Source organism: Quercus robur, chromosome 4 (assembly GCF_932294415.1).
Source record: "Quercus robur chromosome 4, dhQueRobu3.1, whole genome shotgun sequence".
In the NCBI taxonomy this organism is placed as follows: Eukaryota; Viridiplantae; Streptophyta; class Magnoliopsida; order Fagales; family Fagaceae; genus Quercus; species Quercus robur.
Genome location: NC_065537.1, coordinates 4074463 through 4097144, shown reverse-complemented (window position 1 = coordinate 4097144; position 22682 = coordinate 4074463). Strand labels below are relative to the sequence as shown.

The window sequence follows — 22682 nt, the reverse complement described above, 5'->3', positions numbered from 1 at the left end:
TGAATATTCAGGGCGAACCTTTGGCACTGGTCGCACTTTTTAACATACTCCAGGGCTTCCTTCTGCATCCCCGGCCACCAGTATCCCTGGGTAATGGCTTGGTGTGACAGAGATCTTCCTCCTATGTGACTCCCGTAGATCCCTTCGTGCAGCTCTTCAAGCAGCAGTTCTGATGCCTCAGGGTGAACGCACAGTAAATATGGCTCGGAATATGAGCGTTTGTACAATTTGTGGCCCTCAGACAACCAGAACCGATGAGCTTTTCTTCGTATCTTCTTCGCCTCTGACTTTTCCTTGAGCAAGACATCATCTTTAAGGAACCTCATGATAGGGTCCATCTAGCTAGGGCCCATTCTGACTTCATGAACATGGACCATGCCTTTGACTACTTTATTTGCTCTGTCCAGGTGCTCGACAAGAATAATTCGAGGCAGGTCCCCTGCCGAGGAGGTGGCAAGCGTGGCCAGCGAATTCGCACGAGTGTTTCCGCTTCTGGGGACGTGCAACAAGCTGAAAGAGTTGAAGCCCAGCTATAAGCGTTTGACTCGGCTTAGGTACTCTTGCATCCTTGCATCTCTTGCCTCTAATTCTCCCTTTACCTGGCCCACTACCAGTCTCGAGTCCGAGAACATCTCCACTGCCTTTCCTCCCATTTTCTGTACCATGGCAATTCCTTGTAGCAGGGCTTCTACTCGGCTTCGTTGTTCGTGGCTGAGAACCCAAGTCTCAGGGACTTCTCTATAATGCCTTCCTCGGGAGATATTAGGACTAGCCCCACTCTAGATCCCCTTTGATTTGCCGCGCCATCAACGTACACCTTCCAACACGGGGGTCCTGGTGTAGAGATCACTCCAATCGATTTTCTATCCATGTTCTGTTCCTCTGCCACTGTTTCTACTGGTGGTTCAGCGAATTCGACCACTAAGTCTGCTAGGACCTGGCCCTTTATAGAGGTTCGGGGCATGTATTTGATGTCAAAAGCTCCTAGAATTGTGCTCCATATGGCAATCCTTCCAGTGTAGTCAGCGGTTCGCAGTACAGACTTCAAGGGTAGTTGGGTTAGAACAACCACTGTGTGGGCCTGGAAATAATGGGGAAGCTTTCGCGTGGTGTGGACCACAGCCAGTATGGCTTTCTCCAGGGGTAGGTATCTGACCTCGGCTTCATGCAGCGACTTACTCACGTAATAGACCGACTTTTGGATGCCATTGTCGTCTCGTATTAGCACCAAGTTCACAGCATGGGGGGCTACAACAATGTATGCGAATAGAATTTCATCGGCCTCGAGACTGGACATGATAGGTGGCCGGGATAGGTAATCTTTGAGTTGCTGGAAAGCCACCACATAGTCCTCGGACCACTCAAACCCCTTTCACTTGTTGATCAAGAGATAAAACGGCCTACATCTATCCGCCGATCTGGAAATGAATCGATTGAGGGCTGCGATCATCCCAGTAAGCTTTTGGACCTCCTTTGTGTTTTGTGGTGGTTTCAGGTCGTTTATGGCCTTGATCTGGTCTAGGTTAATCTCAATTCCCCTATGGGTAACCATGTAGCCCAAAAACTTGCTTGACCCCACGCCAAATGAGCACTTGGAAGCATTCAAGCGCAGCTTATGTTTCCTCAAGACGCTAAAGGTGCTGCCAAGGTCCCTTAAATGCTCGGACACCACTTTACTCTTCACCACCATGTCATCGACGTAGATTTCGATGTTCTTGCCCAGCTGTGGCTCGAACATTCTTGTCATCATCCTTTGATAAGTTGATCCCGCATTCTTCAGGCTAAATGGCTTTACCTTGTAGTGGTAATTTCTGATTGGTGTTACGAAGGCCGTTTTCTCCTGATCCCCCAGCGCCAGTGGTATTTGGTGGTAGCCTTGAAAGACGTCTAAGAAGCTCATCTGAGGATGGGCTGTTGTTGCGTCCACCAGCTGGTCTATCTGAGGCATTGGGAACGGGTCCTTAGGGCACGCCTTATTTAGGTCTGTGAAGTCCACGCAGACCCGCCATTTCCCACTTTTCTTCTTGACCACCACCGTGTTGGCCAGCCATTCAGGGTAAAAGACTTCTTTAATAGTCCTAGCACGTTTAAGCTTCGCCACTTCGTCTCTAATCACGTCGGCATGCTCTTTTGACGGGCGACGGGGTGGTTGCTTCTTGGGAATGATGGCCGGGTTGACATTGAGGTGATGGCAGATGAAGGCTGGGTCGATCCCGAGGGCGTCGCAGGCATCCCATGCAAATACGACAATATTCCTTTTAAGGAACTCAATCAGCTTCTCTTTCTCTTGGAGAGGCAGCCGAGCCCCTACTCGGAAGAACTTCTCCAGGTCGTCGTCAATAACCACCTCTTCTAGGTCTTCGCATTTCGCCTCCCCGGCAGTTGTGTTAGGGGGCAAAACCGGGGTCTTTAGTTGCTATAAGTTCTCTTCAGCGGAGGCCGAGGACTCCGCGTCGAGCCGATGTGAGACGGCGGCTACCACGCATTGCCTCGCCGTGGGTTGGCAACCACGGATTTCAAGGACTTGGTCTCCTGACGGGAATTTCACCTTCTGATGTAACGAGGATGTAACAGCTCCTAAGGTATGGAGCCAGGGCCTACCGACAATGGTTGTATAGGGTAAGTAGGTGTTCACCACGATGAAGTTCACTTCCACTATTTCCGGGTCGGTCTGGATGGGCAATCTAATCATGCCTATTGAAATGACAAGCTTTCCATCGAAGCTCATCAGAGGGGAGTTGTAGGGCGTCAAATCTTCTGGTTTTAACCCCAGCCCCTTGTATAAGTCGGGGTACATAACCTCAGCCGCGCTGCCGCCATCCACCATCACTTTTTTCACATCGTAGTCCCCGATTCGAAGGGTGATTAGCAGTGCATCTTCGTGGGGCTGGATGGTCCCGATCTTATCTTCTTTTGAAAAGCTCAAAACGGGACAAAATCTCACCCTGGCCCTCTTTGGCCCTGGTTGGGACTCCTCGGCAGGCAGTTTAGCCATCGATAACACTCATGCAGGGCGCGTGCCTGTTCTCCCTGGCGTGGCCACGATTACGCTGATAGTTCTTGCGGGTGGCCTCAGGGCAACATCCCTCCTGGCCTCTTGATGGCCTTGATAACCACTGGAATGATGTAGAAGGTGCTTCAGTCTCCCTTCCCGGACTAGCTGATCTAGGTGGTTCCAGAGGTTCTTGCAGTTCTCCATAGTGTGGCCATGGTCTTGGTGGTATTGGTAATAAAGGTTCTGATCGCGCTTCGAGGGTTCTCCCGCCATCTTATTCGGCCACCTAAACTATGGCTCGTTCTTGATTTTCTCCAAAACCTGATGCACTGGTTCTCGAAATACGATGTTGACAGTCTGTGCATTGGTTGTTCTGGGTTGCCCTACAAAGTCCCTCTTCGGGCGGTTGTTGCCATACTGGTCCGACCTAAAATCCTTCATCTCCTGAGGGATAGCCTTCTCTTTTCCTCTTCCCTGTAACTAGTCTTCCTCCACTTGCTTGTACTTGTCGATTCGATCCATCAGTTGTTGCATACTGGTGGCGGGCTTGCCAATCAGAGACTTCTGTAGGCCGTGATCGGTTGGGAGACTGTTTTTGAAAGTGATAATGGCGACGTCATCAAAGTTGTCTTTCATTTCATTGTATGTCTCCCAATATCTGTCCGAGTAGGCCTTAAAGGTTTCTTTGTCATGCATGGATAACGACAACAAAGCGCTCAAAGGTTGAGGGGCTTTGCAATTCGTAACGAAGCGGGAGCCAAAAGCTTGGGTTAGCTGCCTGTACGAGTCGATGGAGTTCGTTTTCAGACCATTAAACCACCTCATCGCCACTGGTCCCAAGCTGGACGGGAAGACCTTGCACATCAGCGTCTCGTTCCTAGAATGGACAACCATCCTTTGGTTGAACTGGCTCACATGCTCCACCGGGTCTAATTTACCGTTGTAAATGGTGAAGGTTGGCTGCTAGAACCATCGAGGGAGTATGGCCCCTTCTATGTGGTGCGTGAAAGGCGACTTGGAGAGTTGATCCAGTGCCTTCTTCATGGGAGAAGGTCTCGCTTGGGTGAGTCCTCGATCTTCGTCTATAGTTGTCATCATTTTCATCATCGGAGGGCGCGTCAAGTCTGGAATGAGATTGCCTTTGTTGTGCATGGTACAGCTTTCTTTTCAAATCGTCTATCTTTCGCTGCGTGGACTGTCTATCGTTCTGTTTCTGAGACATATGTCTCCTAACTTCCTCCTGTTGCGGGGCCCGGCTGTTATTTCGTCTCTAAAGCACGTGGCTGCTCGCGCGAGAGTGGCTCCTGCTGGTTTGGGTGGTGTTTACGCTTCCCTCTCGAAACCTTCCGTTCTCTTCGTTTCTGTCGCGCTCGGGGTTGGGGAAGTTACCCTGCTGTTGGGATTTGGTTGGTTCGAGCTAATGGGAGCCTGCTTGATGAGGGCCTGACCCTACTATGTTGGATCGTTGTCCTTACTAACACACAAGTTCTCCCCACAGACGGCGCCAATTGTAGGGTGTTGGTTTTGAGCGCTCTTCCTATTAGACGAAAGGTCTCAAGCCCAATTGGCCCAATACAATGAATTTTTAGAGAGTGGGCCTAAGAACTAGGTGTTAGACTAAACCACAATCGCTATACATGGTTGGGTGTGGACGGACCAATAAGAAAATGGGTTCAAGCTTGAAATGTTGTCCCCGGGTGTTTCGTCCGAGGAGTTTGATATTCTTCTTCTTCTACTTTCAGTACTAGGTTCCCGTGGTTTTTCAAGACCATACAGACTGCTGCAGTTTTCTCCCTTTTCTCTCTTCCTATCCCTTTTTCGTGATCCCCCATTCTTGGGGGGTCTCTTTCATTATATATTTCTTTCTAGTCGATCTTGACCCTCCATCTGTTGATTGTGCAGGCCATTACTCGAGTGCTCGTCCCATCAGCCACCTTCCCACACCCTCTGTGAGTTGCAGCAACCAAGGCCATACTGTTCAGGGGTCCCTTCATCATTAATGCGGCTAGGACGTTAGTTGGGCGCATTAAATGCAGAGGTGACAGCTTTTCCTTGAACTGCTCCTACACCATACCCCTGTGTGCATCCTACTGTACTCGTCCTTCCTTCGGGGGACGCTCTGGGAGGCTGCCCTTGATGGCGTGCCGTTCTTTTCTACTGGAGTCTGGAATGCCGAGAACAGAATCGTCTTCGGCAACATCTCTAGGCCATTTGGATTTTCATCGTATATCCTCGGACATTTCTCTCCTCGGCGCGGGCCTTGACCTAGCACAAAGTGGGTCGGGGTCGCCAAGTTCTCTGGCCCCACATTTATAATGCTACGTGGAAGTTGCTCTTAGTTTGCATGAATTATTATAGGTGGAAGATGTCAACTGTGATGTTCCTGTCCTTTCTATTTTCTTCTACTTTAATTTTTTATTATGATCCATCTAGTCATTTTTTGGGTGTCAGTACGGCAGTTTTCGAAAGTTTATTTGCATGGTATTTATTGAATTTGGGTCGGGTTAACAAGGTGGTTATAGGATATTTGTTAATAAACTATTTTTTAAAATTTTTAATATTAGTTTTATAGGAAATATAAAAAGTTATAAAAATTAGTTACTTTTTATTTTCCCATAAAAAGTTTCTAAAAAAATTTCCTAAACTAATGCGTTTAGGGTATCCAAAAATCAATGTCTATTACACACTTGAGTGCATTCACAAGTATGTAAATGTATTGAAATCGTGACTTTAAGTCATGTTTTCAAATTTAAAATAGTGACTTAGAATCATTATTGCATCTACACAAGTGTGTAACAAGTCTTTTTTCTTATTAAAAAATATAATTTTTATAACCTTTATATTAAGTGTATAAAAAAAAAATTGAAAGTTAGTTTATTTGGAAAAAAAAAAAGGGTTAGATTATTTATAGAAAAAATTGAGACAAAAAGTATATATGTGTGTGTGGAGAAAGTCTCAAGTTTATGAAAAAAAAAATGTAGAAAGTCTATTTTTGGATTGAAGACTAGACAATACCATGCAATACAATGCTTGTTGTATTATTGTATATACTATGGTTAAGAGTCTTGTAATTCAACTGTTCCAGCATTTCCGAGATATTTAGAGTTCAAATTCATTTTCATTTTCTGTTATAACTATTAAATTATGGATATTTATTTATTTATTTATTTTTATGATCCACATCAAGCCTTATTTTAGGCACCCACAATTTTTGGTCATTTATTTATATAGTATTTAACAAAAAGATATAATGTTTTTGTAATTTTTATATTATTGTGTAACAAAAAAAAATTTTAAAAACTAGCTTATTTCTATATATATATATAAAAGATTATCTATTAAAAAAATATGAGACAAAAAGCAAAAAGTATTTTTTGTATCAAATAACATAAGCTCTGTGAGTTTCAGTTAGCTTAATTGATAAAGTTTCTTCTTATCAAATAAGAAATGTGGATCCCTAGTCTATATTAAAAACTAATTGGTGTTTTGACTTGATAATAAAGAGCAATAATCGTAAAGTGGACACTATAGATTTGAAATACTATCCTATTTATAAATAAATAAATAAATAAATGAAATGAAATGAAAACGAGAGTTCTTTTAGGACCACAACTAATTTTACACTTATTTTCACAATTATCCAATGTTACAGACTATAATTAGTTGCTTGTCTTAACATGAATCCAACAGCAGAGCTAGGGAGTGAGAAGGGGCAATTGCCTCTCCTGAACTTTGCAAAAATTGACTCTTGGTAATATAATATTTATGAAGAAGGTCTTTTAGCTGATTTAGAACATCTCATATATTAAGAAAAAAAAAATCAGTACTTATCATCTTTTTCTTATTAAAAAAAAAAAAGAAGAAGTTAGCTAAGGAAAATGTTAAAGCTACAATTTTTTTCATAAGATTTTTTATAAACTGTTGATATAGTAGTCATTATTGATAAGTAAAAAAACGTTACTAGTCGTGGGCTTAGATGAGTACAAATAAGAATATGTCACATCAACAATTTTGTAAAAATGTTGTAAAATAATTTGTAATTGTAATATTACTTGCTAACTAATGGGTTCTGCTCTAAAATTTCATTCCCATGGACTTTCACCCTACTCATGGTAGCTCAATGGAAAAAATAACCGGTCCATATAATAATAACAAAAAATCTATCACATTTATTAGATTGTATCACTTTGGCCTAAAATTTTTCATTTATTTTATTATACTTATTAATTAATAATTTTTAGATTAATTTTACTTTTAATGTTTTCTTTTATTATAATCTTGTCATTTGAATTGAAATATTGTCTCCACTATTGCATAAATCCACCACTCACAGTCAATCATGCATTGGTTTGTTATGAAAATAAATATAAAATTCGTTGTAGTCCTAGAATATTTGTTTAAAAAATAACAAAGCTCAACCTCAACATAGAGAGTCTTGGTCTTTGGAGTGAAGGCCAAGCAATACTAGACTCGCTCTATATATATATGGAAGACGTTCCCATGTTTTTGCGTATCAAATATCAAAAGCTCAACCTCAACATAGAAGGGTAGAGTCTTGTTATTAGAGAGAGGGAAAGAGAAGGTCATCATGGAAGTGACCCATGAGAGCGGAAGGGTGAGAGTTATGCCACAAGATGTTGAATCAGCACCAAGGCCTGACCTGTCATCTGCGTCTTGGAGGCTCAAGAGTGGAAGGGTGAAAGTTGTTCCACAAGATGTTGAATCGCCACCAAGGACTGACATGTCATCTGAGTCTTGGAGATATGAGAGCGCAAGGGTGAATTTCTTGCAACAAGATGTTGCATCAGCACCAAGGACTGACATGTCGTCTCCGTCTGCTTGGAGGCTCAGTGTGCAGGAGTTCCCTGCAATAGCTGAAAGTAGAGTTCGTGAGGGTGGTTTCTTCACACTCCAAAGCCTTCTTCATATGCCAAGTAAGCATTCTTCATGACTCTCTCTCTCTCTCTCTATATATATATATGGAAAATACTTGTTCTACGCCAGTGTACGGACATACAGGTGTGCAACAACTGAAATCATGTACCATCATCTCACGATTTCAGTTGCTGAAAAACTGTGTGTACGTACGCACTGATGTGCAACAATCACTGTTTTATATGTGTGCGTGTGTGTCTCTGCATGTATAGTTTTATCAAGGCACTCCACATATGGCTTGTTGCGTTAAGGTGTTATGCATGGAGTTGTAATATCAAAATCATTTTATGTTTTCTTAGTATTCTTTACCAAACTTGATGTTTGGTTCTTTTGGAAAAAGAAACATCAATATTTGAGAACTTTAGGATGCGTTCATTCACCTCCTTATCCATTTACTAGTGATGAACATTGAACATAATGTGATACTCGTACTCTTGACTGCAGGGAAACGAAACAAGGTTGCTGATTATTACGAGAAACAAGAGGGGCTCCTTGAAGGGTTTGTTGAGATGGAGACCGTCACTGAAAAAGGTTGTATGCCTGGAAGTCTAACAGAGGTTGGTCGTGTTCACCTTGATAATGAAGCTAATTTCTGAGTTTCGTTGCATAAATAACAATTTTGAATGACTATTTGTGTTCATGTTTTGCTTCTTTATGACTATGACAAAATTTTGACCATATGAAATGGTTAATGAAAAATTCACCCCCTCCTTAGGATGAGATGCAGCAGCTAAAAATCAGAAACCAATATTTTTTCATTGTTATTCTCAGGATGAGATGCAGCAGCTTGCAAAGGGTGAGAGGATGGCGATCTATGTATCAAACATGGCTAACGTCGTCCTCTTTGTGGCAAAACTATATGTTTCCATTGAGAGCAGATCGTTGGCTATTATTGCCTCAACCTTGGATTCACTCTTAGATCTCTTGTCAGGGTTTATATTGTGGTTTACAGCCAATGCCATGAGAAAAAAAAAACCAGGATCGTTATCCAATTGGAAAGAACCGGATGCAGCAAGTGGTGAGTCATCCAATCCAATCATTTAAGTTGTTGACACTTGAGACCGATTATTCATTTAAGTTGTTGACACTTGAGACCGATAAATAATGAGTTTTCATGTGTACTTAGGCTGTGTTTGTTTTGGGTGAAAATCACTTCCGGAAATGTTTTTCCGTATTTACGGGTGTTTGGTTGCGCATGGAAAATGCATTTTCCGGAAATGCTTTTCAGTCGACCTGTGTTGGGGTGTAAATTGATTTCCGTTTTTATTTTACTTTCAAATATCATTTTCCAGAAAATAGAGAGAGAGCTGAGTGAGAGGGAGATCGCGCTTGCGCGCAGAGAGAGAGAGAGATAGAGAGAGGAAGAAGAGACCGAACCCAGAAACCGACTCCGACAAACCCAGAAACTGACTCCGACGAACCCAAAAAACCCAAGACCGAGCTCGTTTGTTGAGCAATGCCCAAACCCATTCGTCAAACCCAGAAAACCCATTCGATCGCACCATCTCAGACCCTCATCGCGCTGATTGCACCATCGGCGAGATCGTCGCACCCCAGCACCGATCCACCCAAAACCGATCGTTCTCGTCGCACCCCAAAACCGATCGTCCTTGACCCAGATTCGTCGTCCCCGATCGCGATCTCGCCTTCGCGCCAATCACGATCGCAGTACCGCGTCGATCGCGATCACAGCACCGCGCTGCGCGATCTCCCCTTCGCCTTCGCCGCGCGATCTCACCTCTCGTCGAACCCAGTCGCCTCTCTCTCTTCCTTCTTCTCTCAATTTGACCGGATTATGAATTTTTTTTTCTGGGTTTTATTTGTGTTTCTGGATTGAGGAATGAAATTATATATTTGTTTGGCAGCTGAGAAAATGTAAGCAATAAGTAGAAAATGTGTTTTCTATGGTATTTTCAACAACACAACCAAACACCAGAAAATATTTTTCACAACATTTTCTGAAATGCAACCAAACACTTAAAAATATTTTCCTTTCCTGAAAATAGCATTTCTGGAAAATAAGTATTTTCCGGAAAATATTTTACATGAAACAAACACAGCCTTAGATACCGTTGCATCTGTGGCTCATATGGTTTACTCAGAAGTTGGTGGAGTGAAAATTATGCATCTTCAACTAATGAAATTAGAGTTAACCCCAAAGATGCCAAGATTATATGTTTTGAAAGTAGGTTAAAAAATGACTGACTTTTGGGGATGTGGACCCAAGGCATGCAAATAATCACATCTATAAAAATGACAATGTTTTAACCCAACAAATAATTTACAAATTTAGCTTGAGCTTGCAGGGAATCATGGTTTTTGCAGCACTAATGGCAACTCTTGGATTACAAGTTCTGCTTGAGTCTGGTCGAGAATTCATTTCAAAGGTATGCAACTTTGTGCTCTGACCTATATATGTTAAGGATATAGATGGCTGTGAACATGGGTTTGAGAAGGGTTTGAAAATTAGCTCCCTTATGTGACCTTGATTATTGGTACCTTAAGGATGACATAAGTTTTGAGGTACTACCGAAATGTATAAGATCCTACTTAGATCACATTCTAAGTTGGTGAATGCAATAAAAATGGACTATGGTGACGAAACTTTTTGTCACGATATGTTCTTATTTCGTTGTATAAGACATATGGTAACGAAACATCATTTGTCACATAATATTGGCGGTCATCTTGGTAATAAAAATTTTTGTCACTAACATATTTAAATTTGTTTAATATAAAAAATGATAGGTGATGAAATTTTCATTGCTAAACATTATATTTAGAAACATTTGAACATGACTATTCTAAATTTCTAATTTTTGTAGTAATTAATTTTCATTTCATGTGTTATTTCAGACCCATCATAAAACTGATTCAGGGAAGGAGAAATGGATGATTGGGATAACGGTCTCTGTAACCATAGTGAAGTTTTTGCTCATGGTCTTTTGTCGAAATTTTAAAAATGAAATTGTTAGAGCCTATGCTCAAGATCATTTTTTCGACGTTATTACAAATTCAGTTGGTTTGGTAGCAGCTGTTCTGGCCATTCAATATTATTGGTGGATTGATCCTATTGGAGCTATTATAGTGAGTTCATAAGTGACTATTTTTTTTCCCTATCTTTCAGCTTTAATGCACTTCTGATAATTGGGTTTATTTGTACTTTAATAGTATACAAAACACATTCTCTAAGTTTTACCATAATTTATTTCAGTTGTTTGATTTTATTTTCGTCCATTTCAGTCTTGTAAATTTCAAATTTATTCAATTAAGGCTTTACTGTAAAAAAAAAGCTTTATTGTCAACTTCCTAAAACTATCACAATCACCAGTAGATAGCGGTGTGCATAGGTTCGGTCAGGTTGTAGGTTTTTTCAACTCAACTCATTATGACTAGTAGGTTAAAAAAATCCAATCCAACCCAACCCAACCCATCACAGGAATCCAACCCAATCCACGTGAATCTGGTAGGATCCATGTGTTATACTTTTTTTTAATTACTTTTATTATTATTAGATTGAGAATTGGAACAACACTATTACAAATAAAAGCAAATTTATAACTAAATAATCTTTGAGTATAACACCAACCAATAAAAACATCATAAGTAAAACTTAAGGTTTGAGTTTTATTTAGGAAAATGGGCAAAAAAAAGTAAATAACAAAATTGAATAATATATTTTTAAATATACATATTTTAATTTAAATATATATTAAATATAAGTGGATTAGGTCGGGTTAGAAGGATTTGTAAATTTTATGACCTGAACCTAACTTGACCCACTGTAAATTAAAAAAAAAAAAAATTTCACAACTCAACCCAACCTACAAACCCCTAAAAACTGACTCAACCCAATGGGTTGAGTTGGATCAGGTCAGTTTTTGCAAGTTGGGGAGTTGGCTGCATACATCTACCAGATGCTATGTTTTGCATGAAAAAAATAATGGTTTTCACTGTAATGTCTCATATTTTAAGTGAAATGCCCACTATTTGTAGCGTGAGGATAAAATATTCGTTGGCTCCTTGGAGTTAATTCTTAATCTAGCTTTCTATATTGATGTTTTTGAACCTGTGATGCAGATAGCATTATATACAATGAATACATGGACAAAGATAGTCATTGAGAATGTCTGGTCACTAATTGGGAGGACGGCACCACCTGAATTCTTGGCAAAGCTAACCTATCTCATATGGAACCACCATAAAGGTATCAAGCACATTGACACAGTAAGAGCATACACTTTTTGTTCTCATTATTTTGTGGAGGTTGACATAGTTTTGCCAAAAGAAATGCTTCTGAACAAAGCTCATAATATTGGCGAGTCACTGCAAATAAAACTTGAGCAACTCCCAGAAGTTGAGCGAGCTTTTGTACATATAGATTTCGAGTGTACTCATAAACCTGAACACAAGAGAAAGGTTTGATGACAATGATGACAGTAGAAATGAACAGAGCTCAGCCTCTCTAGAGCACTAGGGCCTTCAAATGAGTTGCTGATTTAGTTTATATGTGATGCAATATCTATAATGTTATATGTAAAATAATGGAAGCCTTGCAATTGATTTGTAAGCCTCCTCTTGTGCTATCTCATCCTACGTTGTAATCTTTTTTTTTTTTTTTTTTTTTTTTTTTTTTTTTTTTCTCTCTCTCTAATTTGTTGTTTTGAAGAGTTAAATACGTATGATATATTACCGTTCAGTTGTAAAGGAATTGTATGACTACAAAACACTTTTAAGGCTATTGTTTTCTACCGTTCAGCTTAAGAGAGTTTCTCATTCAGCCATGAAACTAGTCTTGTAGACTCTAAAGATAGTTTCTCATTCGGCTGTTATAAATGAGTCATGAGAGTAAAACTCTTTTTTTTTTTTTTTTGGTGAACAAAGGAATTAACATTAACTAAGAAACACTGCCAACAGCAGCAACATTACAGAGTCTGGGATGGTAAACGCCTATCTTATCATAATACAGCAGCTGTGATATAGCAGGGGGAGGGGGATCAAAAACAAAAGACAGCACATCAGAAGCCGATCCCCATTTAGCTAAGGCATCGGCACAAAAATTTGCTTCCCTGAAGCAATGAGACAATTTAGCTTGAGGCAGGCGCAGCAACAACACCCTGTAATCATCAACAAGACCAGACAAGTCTCCATTAGTATTGACATTGCTAGAAACTAAGGAGATTGCTGCGGTTGCATCAAGCTCTATTTCCATAGCATGGCAGTCCCTCTCAACACACAGCCCCAATCCTTCCCTCAAGGCCCACAACTCCGCGGCTATACTTGGGCTAGCACTAATGGTTTTTGCAGAACCCACTATCAACTGACCGGCACTATCTCTAAGCAAACCACCACACCCTGCCTTTCCACTAGAAGTGTCTATTGCACCATCAGTATTAAGTTTAAGCCAACCCTCTGCTGGCTTCAGCCATTTCACCTGCCGCACTTGCCTATCCTTCCCTGTAGTAGGCTCCAGCACACAGTACAAAAACTCACGAGCTTGCATTTCTACCACCTGAACCAAATTTGGGTTATTTGGTTGTTGCTTGAAGGCCAATCTATTCTGTTGGAGCCACAGATTCCACAAACCAAGCAGAAAAAAATCTCTCCAATTAAAATCTTTATTAGGTGCCTTAGAGGAATCTAAAGCATTCTTTTTGATCCATGACTCAAGGTCGTCCGTGAATGATTGTTTGAGACTAACAGGGCAGCAAGAATGCTCCTAAAAGCTTTTAGTTGTCGGGCAGTCCCTTAGAACATGGGAAATGCTTTCCTCCACATCTGAACAACTATCACAGCCACCCAAATCGCCAAAACCACGATGGGACAAGATGGCTTTAACAGGTAAGCTCATATGTAAGCACTTCCAAAGGAAAATTTTAATTTTTGGCAAAATCTGGAGTTTCCAAATCCATTTGCCTTGAAAATCCGGTTCTTCTAGGTTCTCATCTATTGCCAATAAATAAGCATTTCTTGGGTCAAAGTCCCCATTTAAGCTAGATATCCAGCTCCTATGGTCCTCCCTTATAGCATATCTCCTAAGAGGGGTAGCTCTAACTGCCATTAAGATGTTCAAAGGGAAGACAAAAGAGATATTTGCTAAATCCCAGCCATTATTCATAACAACATCCGAAATGGACACTTCACTCTCCCCTTGATTTAAAGGACCCTCAATAAGGGACCTAATTGTGCCAATGTTCAGCCACTTATCATTCCGGAAACTCAACTGGCTATTGCAGCCCACTATCCACTTAGAGCCCTTTTCACAAATGCTTCTTCCTATCTTCACTGCATTCCACGCTCTAGTATGAGCCTTGGCCTTTCTAGTATGCCCAACCATGTACTTTTTCCTCAACACATCAGCCCATCCCCCACTCTTGGAGTTCTCCATCCGCCAACATAATTTTGCAGCTAAGGTTAAATTTCTTCCCCTAGCTTCTTGAATGCCCAAGCCTCCACGACACTTTGGTTTGGTGACTTTCTTCCAGCCAACCATATGCAGTTTTTTATGCTCTTCCATCGATCCCTACACAAAATTCCTGTTAACCTTATCAAGATTGTTAAGAACTCGGGTAGGTAGCATGCACCCCTGCATAACATAGGCAGGAATAGCCGAGAGAACTAATTGGGCAATGACTACCCTTCCCGCCATCGATAATAAGTTAGCTTTCCAACCTTGTAGCTTATTTTGCACCCTTTCCACCACGAAATTAAAATCTTGAGATGTAGATCCCGGATGCTTGATCGGGAAGCCCAAATACTTACCAAGATTCGGTGTCGAATGAATGCCTAGCACCTCACATAACTCCTCTCTAGTTTCAGGACAAGTATTTGGGGAAAAATACACCTTAGACTTATGCAGGCTGACTTTTTGCCCCGACAACTCATAAAAGGTATCTAGAGTCTCTCTCACACTGATACAATTCTTCAAATCAGCTTTTGCAAAAAGGACTAAGTCGTCGGCAAAGAAAAGATGGGAAAAAGCTTGCCCACCTCTGGAAGCCCGGACCGGATCCCACAGATTTTCCTCACATCTTTGTGAAATAAGGAAGCCAAGCACTTCCATGCACATGATGAATAAATACGGGGAGAGTGGGTCCCCTTGTCTAATACCCCTAGACGGATGAAAAGGCTCAAGTTTCCCTCCATTTAGGAGAACTGAGATCGAAGAGCTAGACACACATCTCATAATGAGCTTGATTAGAGAAGGAGGCAGCCTGTAAAGCTCAAGAACATCTATAATAAAATGCCATTCAAGCCTATCATAGGCTTTCTCCAAATCTATTTTGATGGCCATAAACCCCGTCTTTCCTTTTTTGAGTGTCATTATGTGAATAAGCTCTTGGGCAATGATCATGTTATCCAACCCCATTCTTCTTGGAACAAAGGCAGTTTGAAGGGGTGATATGAGATTAGGCAACAAAGGTCGGAGTCTCTTGACTATAATCTTAGTGACCACTTTGTAAATTGTGTTACATAGGCTTATAGGTCTAAAGGAAGCCAGGCAATCAGCCTCCGGATGCTTTGGGATGAGGGTAATAAGGGTCTCATTTAGGTGAGGGGGCATGGTGGAGCTATGAAACACCTTGAACACTTCATTTATCACCGAGTTACCAACTTGTTGCCAGTAAGCCTGGAAAAATCCAGCGTGAATCCCATCAGGCCTAGGGGCTTTGAAAGGCTTGAGACTCCACAGCCCCTCCTTCACTTCCAAACTAGTCAAGTTTGCACATAAAGTACATCATTCAATTAAAGATTGCATATCAACTATTTATTTAAAACTCTATACATCACACCACACTTAATAATATTTTAATAAACTTCCACTTGGGTTGAATTTTCAAATGAATATTAGAATTGATTAATTGTGGTTATACGTGCTTACTTTTTAATATGTGATATGATGATAAGACATATTAAGATTAGAGGGTGTAAAACTTGAGTATTATACCATATCTTTGTAGAATTTAATTTTTTATAAAATAGACTAGAAAACCAACAATAAATGAAGAGTGCAAGATTATAACAAAAAAAAGTTGAAGAACAAAAGGAAAGGGGAGTAGATAGAAGCCAACATGAAAATTGGAACAAAGGAGATAGAGCAGTCTATTAATTAAGTACAAAGAAAGCATTTAAAAAAAAAAAATCAAGATTTAAAGTAACAAGGTGATCAATGAGTAGAAACAAAATATTTGGGGATTGATTTCTTGAGAAAAGATGGAGAGAGTGAATTTTTTTTTTTTTTTTCCTTTTGTTATTATTATTATTATTTTATAATTTCTCCTTTTTTTTATTTGAGATAAGGGTTAAAATTACAATTTACCTACCTGTGATTTGGCTGAAATTTAAGTTGTTTACCCGTGGTTTGAAATTTGGTACTTTACCCATCTGAGGTTATCTCAGTTAGGGTTCTGTTACCCACATTTGTTAAAATTGAGGTTAAGTATGTATTTTTGCTCTTTTTTATGTCTCTCTCCACTCAAAACATAAAAAAAAAAACATAACAGAACAAGAGAAAACAAAATCAAAAGTGAGGGTTTTGTAAAAATTATGAACAAACATTACCACCACCATAGAAGCTTATGCCAAGAATCATCTTTAACAAAAACAAATTCCTTCATCCATTTCTAAGCAACCAACGAAGCCATAACATTTAAAGCTTAAATCAAACCAAAAAATACCCAGACTATTCACTAATTAATAGAACAAACCCCTTGCTTGTATATTTTAAAGAAGAATAGAAGGTACGAGTATCACACTATTCACTACTGACAGTTGAGAAGATAATGGAAGAGGGCTATGATTCTACTATCTATAGGGAAGGAAGAAGCCCAACTTCAAGAGACAACAACTATGAATATTCAAATCCCAATAATTCTGAAGAAGAAGACGAAGAAGAATCAAGCTATAATCATCAAACCAAACGCCGCAAACATGCACTATTAATCTTAGAAGATCGAATCATCTCCTTACGTCACTCCAGCATTAAAGCTTAAAGGGGTTTGTTATGGCTTTTTAATTCATGATGATGATGATAATGTTGTTACCTATTATAATTTATCATGGACTATGTTGAATACTATCTCTCTAAGAACAAACCCAGCCTTCTTCTTAGATCAGTTATGGAGTTATAACAAATTTGAAGTTTGATTATTATTATTATTATTATTTTTTTTTGTGTGGGGGGGGGGGGGGGGGGGTATTTTTTGGTTTGATTTAAGCTTTAGATGCTATAGCTTCGTTGGTTGCTAAGAAATGGATGAAGGAATTTATTTTTCCTAGAGATGATTCTTGACATATGCTTCTATGGTGGTGGAAATGTTTGTTCATAATTTTTACAAAACCCTCTCTTTTTTAACTTGTTTTTTTTTTTTTTTTTTTTTTTTTTTTTTTTTTTTAAATGTTTTGCGAGGAGAGAAACATAAAAGTGAGCAAAAATACATATTTAGTCCAATTTTTAACAGAGGTGGGTAACGGAACCCTAACTGAAATAATCTTAGGTGGGTAATTGCCTAATTTCTTTTTTTTTTGAGAAAGAAGACAAAGATGTTTTATTAAGGCAGGCTAGATAAATCTGCCTGGAAAACTGATACAAGGTCTGGTGGGATGTCACCCATCCAAACGGTCATAACAGGTAGACCTTTTGCCTTGCGAGCTAGGGAGTGGGCCAGCTTATTGCACTGGCGTCGTACCCAGGATACAGAAAAAGTTGTAAAAAAGGAACTGAGGAATAAAATATCATTTATAAGATGACCATGCTGTGCTAAACTTCTACCTCTGTTTTTCAAAGCTTTAAACAGAGGTTCATTGTCGCCTTCCAGAACGATGTCTTCTAGTCCGAGTTCCAGTGCAAGCTCCGTCGCTCTCCGTGCTGCAAGTGCTTCGGTCTCGATCACAGTGGCTGGCAAAGGTATTTGTTGCGTCAGTGAGACCAGTGTGTGACCTTCACTATTCCGTATTACAATTCCCAGTCCAGCTGTATTGTCTTCAACGAATATTGCCGCGTCGTAGTTTATATTGTATCGTTGAGCTTCCGGCGAAGACCAGGCCATCTGATGTTGACCCCGGTGCAGAGATGGATTCGTTGAAGGTGCGAGAGCTTCGAGTTGTCTTTCCCGAGCATGCTCTGTTATTTTGTCTAAGGGCAGAGCTGTTTTGCCGAGGCGAAGATTGTTGCGGCGATTCCATAGGTTCCATATGACAAGAGAGAATAGTTCCGGGTCCTTATTGCCTGCAAAAACAAAACCCATAACGTCAGTGAAACTTTTGCTACCCTTGAATGCTTCATGATTCCATATTGGAGTTTGATTCCATAAGGAACTCAGCACTGGGCAGCCATACAAAGCGTGGACCGTGTCTTCTTGGTGCACTCTACAAATATCACACAAACCATCAGAGGTGATTTTACGGCGAGCCAGGTTCACTTTAGTGGGTAAGGAATTTAAGCATGCACGCCAGATCAGGTTTTTAACCTTATTTGGCACCTCCAAACTCCATACTTTACTCCAGAGAGGTTTCATGGCTTCAGCATTCGAGGGTCCCGGCTGTTGGAGTGTGTTTGCTTCGAATAAGAACCTGTACCCCGATTTAACAGAGTATTCTCCGTCCGGATTAAAAGGCCAAATCAGGACATCTTCTTGAATGGAGCGACACAGAGGAATATTCTTAATGGTAGCTGCTTCAAAGTCATAGAAGAGCCGGTCAAGCATATCATCTTTCCACGTTCTGTTCAATGGGTCAATCAAGTCACTCACCCAGATAGTACCATCCCCATCCGGTTTTGGTGTTAAAATTCTGGGTTTGTGTTTCACAGGGAGCCAATTATCTCCCCACACCCGTATTGAAGTTCCCGTACCTATTCTCTACACCGCTCCACGCTTTATTACCTCCCTTCCTTTTAATATGCTTTTCCAAGCATATGAAGCATTACTTGGGGATCTTGCTTCCATCACAGAGGTATTGGGAAAAAACTTGGCTTTGAAAACCTTGTAGAACAATGATTGGGTGTCATGCAGAAGTCTCCACGTTTGTTTTGCCAAGAGTGCATCATTAAACATGGCTAAATCTTTGAAGCCCATGCCTCCTTGTGATTTAGGCTTACATAATTCCGACCATTTCACCCAATGAATCTTTCGATTATCACCTCTTTGACCCCAAAAAAATTTGCGAATTAAGGCCTCAATCTCATTGCACAAAGTGAGTGGTAACTTAAAACAAGACATGGTGTAAGTGGGGAGAGCTTGTGCGACAGCTTTAATAAGAATTTCTCTACCCGCTTGAGATAAGAGCTTCGACTCCCATCCTTATAGTTTCTTCCAAATTTGTTGCTTTATGTGGGTGAAGCTCTCAGTCTTGTTTCTACCCACCAGGGAGGGGAGACCCAAATACTTCTCATATTGTTGAACTACCGTTACTCCAAGCATATCTTTGATCCTATCTTGGATATCAGTATTGGTGGACTTGCTAAAAAAGAGTGTGGTTTTAGCTCGGTTTATTTGTTGACCAGAGGCACGCTCGTATTTAGCAAGAATGTTCAACAAAGCTTGGCATTCATTCTCCGTAGCCCTACAAAATATTAAGCTATCATTAGCAAAAAGTAAATGGGTAAGTTTAGGACCATTACGACTGATTGATACTCCGCGAATATCACCATGTGTTACTGCTTTATTTATCAATCCATGCAGCCCCTCTGTGCACAAGAGGAAAAGGTATGGGGATAAGGGATCCCCTTGTCTAAGACCCCTTGATGGTGTGATGTGACCGTGGGGTTCCCCATTTATCAACACCGAATATGAAGCCGTAGTGATGCATGCCATCATCAGTTTCACCCATCTCTCTTGGAAACCCATTTTCACCAAGACTCTCTCCATAAAAGACCACTCTACCCGGTCATATGCCTTACTCATATCGAGCTTCAAGGCCATAAATCCTGTCTTCCCTTTATTATGATTTCTCATGTAGTGCAGTGTTTCAAAGGCCACCAGAATGTTATCTGAAATCAAACGATTAGACATAAAAGCACTTTGGTGTTCTGAAATGAGATGAGGCATAATAATTTTCAATCTATTAGCCAGAACTTTTGAGAAGATTCTATAAAGCACATTACTCAAGCTTATTGGCCTAAATTGAGACACATATTCTGGATTCTTAACTTTCGGTATCAAAGTGATAAAAGAATGGCAAAGTGATTGCGGGAGCACACCACTATTGAGATAGTGCAAAATGGAGTGAGTAACATCAGACCCAATCAAAGACCAATAGTTTTGGTAAAACAGAGGGGGCATACCGTCGGGGCCGGGAGATTTAAGGGGAGCCATCTGCTTTATTGCCACCTCCACCTCTTCAATAGTAAACTCCCTGTCAAGCTGAACATTCATGTCGGGGGTAACCACATATGGGATAATGTCAATCACTTCGGTCAGGTCATTTGGCTCAGCGGATGAGAATAGATTCTGGTAGAAATCAAGAATAGTAGTATTCACTTGTTCTTGCCCACCACACCAGTTACCCGTGGCATCCCGTAACTTAGTAATGTAATTCCGTTGGCGACGTTGTGAAGCTTTGCTGTGAAAGAATTTTGTATTACGGTCACCATCTCTAAGCCACATTACTCTTGAGCGCTGGCCCCACATCTTTGCTTCCTTATCCAGCAACTGGTTAACTTCCCTTTCTAACAACTTCATACGGGTTGAGTTTTCAGTCCGAGCTGTCTCATTTTCTGCCTGCTTGAGTTGCTTACGCTTTGTTTCAAGGTCTCTTCTAACACTTCCAAAACATTTTTTACTCCACCGAGTCAGCTCCCTTCCGCACTTATCTATTTTATTGAGAACCCTGGTGTCCCACGGGTCTACAACTCTCTCCCTCCACACGGCCTCAACTGTAGTAGTGCACCCTTCATCCGTAAGCCACATTTGTTCAAATCTAAATGGTTTGTGGAAACTCGAATCCATCCCTTCCGGAGTTATCCACAACGGTTTGTGGTCAGAGGTTGTAACATCTAGATGGTGGATTTTTGTACCCGGGAATCTAGTGAACCAATCTGTGGTGGCTAAACCTCTATCAAGTCTCTCAAAGACTGTATAATCTGTAAAGTGTTTATGCCAAGTGTACGGGAAACCCACGTATCCCAAATCCATGAAACTACAATCATCAAGAGCATCCCGAAAGAGTTGTATCTGTGAATGTGGCCGAGTTCTTCCCCCTAATTTTTTCGATTGCCGAGTGATCTCATTGAAATCTCCAGCATATAACCATGGTGAAGTTCTCCTCATTTTCAAGTTCCTCAGCTTATCCCATGATTCATGTCTTTTTTGGGTGTCTGGTTCACCGTAGAAACCGGTGAATCTCCATTCCTCAGGTGTATTTTTATTAATTATGGTGTCTATAACAAAAAATTGCTATTTTGACACATCAAAAAGTTATTTTATCTATTTTAATATATTATTTTACAATACACCATACATCACGTCTTCTATTCTTTTACCACTTTATTTAAATATTCATTTTAATTCTTTCTTTCTTCTTTTTTTATTCTTTCTTTTTGGATTTCTTGTCCCAACGCACGCGCAGAGAGAGAGAGAGAGAGAGAGAGTCACCTTTTTGTGTGGGAAAAATGTGGATTGAATGAAATAGAGCGTAACAAATTTTTATAGTAAATAAAAATGGGGAGAAGAAAAATCAAAATAAAACGAAAAATGAAGAGATAGAAGAATTATAATGTTAATGTATAGAGTAGTGGGAAGATAAAAGGGTAAAAGTGAGGGGGAAATGTAATTGTAAGATGGAAAATTAATAATAAAAAAAAATAGTTACAAGAGAGAGAGAGAGAGAGAGAGAGAGAGAGAATGTTGGAAAATAAGTGGATGATATGGTAGCTGATGTGGCTCAACAGAAGCGTAACAATAATAAATGTTATACTTCAGTTTTTAGATATATATAGATATAGATATAGTTGTTGGGTGGTCTCTTCCTCCAATTGCGAGATATAAAGTTAATGTCAACGGCGCAGTATTCTCGGCCCAAAAATGTGCTAGTGTGGGAGTGATGATCAGAGATTCAAATGGGCAAGTTATTGCTTCTCTATGTAGGAAGTTGAACTCTCCTTTGGGTGCTCTAGAAGTGGAGGCTAAGGCGTTTGAAGTGGGGTTGGAGTTTGCACGAGATGTGGGTGTCCATGTCTTCATTCTTGAAGGGGGATTCTTTGGTGGTTTACAACGCACTTTGTGGTTCCTTTACACCACCATCTATGATAGCACCTGTGATACGGGGTATTCTGATGTCTTGTGGGCCTTTAGATAGAATTGATTTTTCCTATGTGAAAAGGCAAGGTAATAGACCTGCACACTTGTTAGCAAAGCATGCTTTAGGCGTTGCAGATTATTTGACTTGGATGGAAGAGACCCCTTGCTTCCTAGAGCAAGCTCTTCTCCATTATATACACTTTATTTGATTTTCTTAATGAAAGTTGCAGTCTTCCCATCAAAAAAAAAAAGTTGTTGGAAAATAGGTGAATGATATGGTCGTTGATGTGACTCAATAGAAGCATAACAACAATAAATGTTACATTTCAACTTTTAGATATATATAGATATAGATGTTGAAAAATAGGTGGATGATGTGGTCACTGATGTAGCTTAACAGAAGTATAGTTACAATAAATGTTATGTTTCAGCTTTTAGATATAAATATATATATATATATATATATATTTATATATAATAGATTTATAAAAAAGAAAAGAAAAGAAAGAAGATAT

The 22682-nt window shown here is 40.2% G+C and overlaps 1 pseudogene; it reads left to right on the top strand.

The window, feature by feature from the left end:
- The first annotated feature begins 7814 nt into the window (after positions 1–7814).
- On the top strand, positions 7815–12475 carry LOC126720387 (metal tolerance protein 9-like; annotated as a pseudogene).
- Positions 12476–22682: the final 10207 nt, after the last annotated feature.